The following is a 3,034-nucleotide window of genomic DNA, read 5'->3' as shown; positions in this document are numbered from 1 at the left end:
GAATTGGAATTCGTCTTCAAATTTGACATATTAACGCATGGTATGAACAGAGACATCAATAACCTCATGCATTACAAGGACTGCTTCCCTTCCTTTGATACTTGTAATTATCTCGAGCGGGAGACTTAACATCCCCCCTCCCGCCATCCCCCTTCTTCAGTCCTATTTGATTTGTCAGTTTTTATTGCAATTTTTTTGGTCTTCTGCACTTATTAAATGTCAGTCTGTATTGGAAATTAGATTGATCTGATGAAGTGGGTCTGTCCCCCGAAAGCTCATCACTGAATAAATAATTTTGTTCGTCTTTAAGGTGCTACATTTCTGTTTTGTTTTGCCAATAACAAGCTGACATGTCATTGTAACATCATGGCTATATATCAATGACATACATATCTCATGGAGCTGGAAGGGGCCTCCAGAGGTCATCAGGTCCAGCAGGGCCTGACAGATTTTTGTTTTTATTTAATCAATTTGCCCCAAGCCCCTAAATGGTCTCCCAAAGGATTGGGCTCACAACTTTGGGTTTATAAGGCCAACACGCAAACCAGTGAGCTATCCCATGTGTCATTATGTCACACTATACCATTAGGAACTACGCCATGAAGCCACTGAGAGCTCCATGCCAGTCCTAAGCCTGGATGGAGAAGGGTTGGTCAGATGTGTGTCGATGGGCTGACCATCAAACAACAATACGAATGAAATCTGATGCCAGTACAACTAAAGGTTAAAAGACGCCGGCTCGGACGTCGCCCGGATAAACAAGGTCTGCAAATACCAATCGAGCGATCAGGGTTGGGTCGATAAGTTGGCTACCGAAAGAAAATTACACCTAACACATATGCTATTCAGCATAACGGATGGTTCAGATAGGAGAGGCGGACCCCACAGAGAATGGACAGATGATGTAGTAGATTGGTGCAGAGCTAGTCTACAGAAACTAAGCCACTCTGCACTGGAGAGGGAAAGATGGAAGGAAATAGTGCGAGAGGCATCAACAGGCGCTGAGCCCATGGTTACTGATGATGATGATACCATTAGGATCACACAGACATGTTGCTGTGTGGCACTACACTGTTACAGCCACACACCAATGTGACACAGACACATAGCTGTGTGCACCGCACCACTGATGGCCATGTGTCAATGACATGCTGCTGTCACAGAGAGGCACTGTACCCTTTTGACTGCCAGCGACATAGTGATGTGTCACTCTTTGGCACTGCACCATTATGGCATTGTCAGTAGTATGCTGATGTGTCACCTTGTGGCAGTGCACCGTTAGGGTCACACAGACATGTTGCTGTGCGGCACTGCATCATTACAGGCATGCATTGATGTCGTGTTGACATGTCATTGTGTGGCACTGCACCATTAGGACTATGTGTCAATGACATGCTGACTTGTCAGGATGTGTCACAGCACTGTGATGGCTGTGCCAGTCACATGCTGACATGTCACCGTGTGGCGCTGCACTGTGATGGCTGTGCCAGTGACATGCTGACGTGTGGCGCTGCGCTGTGATGGCTGTGCCAGTGACATGCTGACGTGTGGCGCTGTACAGTGATGGCTGTGCCAGTGACATGCTGATGTGCGGTGCTGCACAGTGATGGCTGTGCCAGTGATATGCTGATGTGCGGTGCTGCACTGTGATGGCTGTGCCAGTGATACGCTGATGTGCGGTGCTGCGCTGAGATGGCTGTGCCAGTGACATGCTGACGTGTGGCGCTGCACTGTGATGGGTGTGCCAGTGATATGCTGACATATGGCGCTGCGCTGTGATGGCTGTGCCAGTGATATGCTGATGTGCGGTGCTGCGCTGTGATGGCTGTGCCAGTGACATGCTGATGTGCGGTGCTGCACGGTGATGGCTGTGCCAGTGACATGCTGACGTGCGGCGCTGCACTGTGATGGGTGTGCCAGTGACACACTGACGTGTGGCGCTGCGCTGTGATGGCTGTGTCAGTGATATGCTGACGTGTGGCGCTGCACTGTGATGGCTGTGCCAGTGACATGCTGATGTGCGGTGCTGCACGGTGATGGCTGTGCCAGTGACATGCTGACGTGCGCGCTGCGCTGTGATGGCTGTGCCAGTGACATGCTGACGTGTGGCCCTGCGCTGTGATGGCTGTGCCAGTGACATGCTGACGTGCGGCGCTGTACAGTGATGGCTGTGCCAGTGACATGCTGACGTGTGGCCCTGCGCTGTGATGGCTGTGCCGGTGACATGCTGACGTGCGGCGCTGTACAGTGATGGGTGTGCCAGTGACACGCTGACGTGTGGCCCTGCGCTGTGATGGCTGTGCCAGTGACATGCTGACGTGCGGCGCTGTACGGTGATGGCTGTGCCAGTGATATGCTGACGTGCGGCGCTGTATGGTGATGGCTGTGCCGGTGACATGCTGACGTGCGGCGCTGTACAGTGATGGGTGTGCCAGTGACACGCTGACGTGTGGCCCTGCGCTGTGATGGCTGTGCCAGTGACATGCTGACGTGCGGCGCTGTACGGTGATGGTTGTGCCAGTGATACGCTGACGTGCGGCGCTGTACGGTGATGGCTGTGCCAGTGACACGCTGACGTGTGGCCCTGCGCTGTGATGGCTGTGCCAGTGACACGCTGACGTGCGGTGCTGCGCTGTGATGGCTGTGCCAGTGACATGCTGACGTGCGGCGCTGTACGGTGATGGTTGTGCCAGTGATACGCTGACGTGTGGCGCTGCACCGGTAAGTCCCAGGGGCTGCCCGCGTCCCTGGCTGCGAGATGCGGCGGCACTAACCGACGGAGGGCACTGCCTGTGGAGTGGAGCGGGGCGGGCGGCCGGGATGCTGGGCAGAGGAAACACTGGCTGCTGCCGAGCGTTAGCTCCTCCGCCCCCTCCATTGCGCCTCACACGAGTTCCCGCCAAATCTGGGATGTGGCGAAGCCGGGAGCGCGTGGGACCAACGGCTCCCCGTCCCCCCGGCAACAAGCTCCCCCTCTCCTGTGAGAAGACGTCACTTCCGGCCCCTCGCGTCAGTCGGCGCAGGCGCAGTGGTG

Source organism: Carettochelys insculpta, chromosome 1, assembly GCF_033958435.1.
Source record: "Carettochelys insculpta isolate YL-2023 chromosome 1, ASM3395843v1, whole genome shotgun sequence".
In the NCBI taxonomy this organism is placed as follows: Eukaryota; Metazoa; Chordata; order Testudines; family Carettochelyidae; genus Carettochelys; species Carettochelys insculpta.
This window is presented reverse-complemented; position numbering follows the sequence as displayed.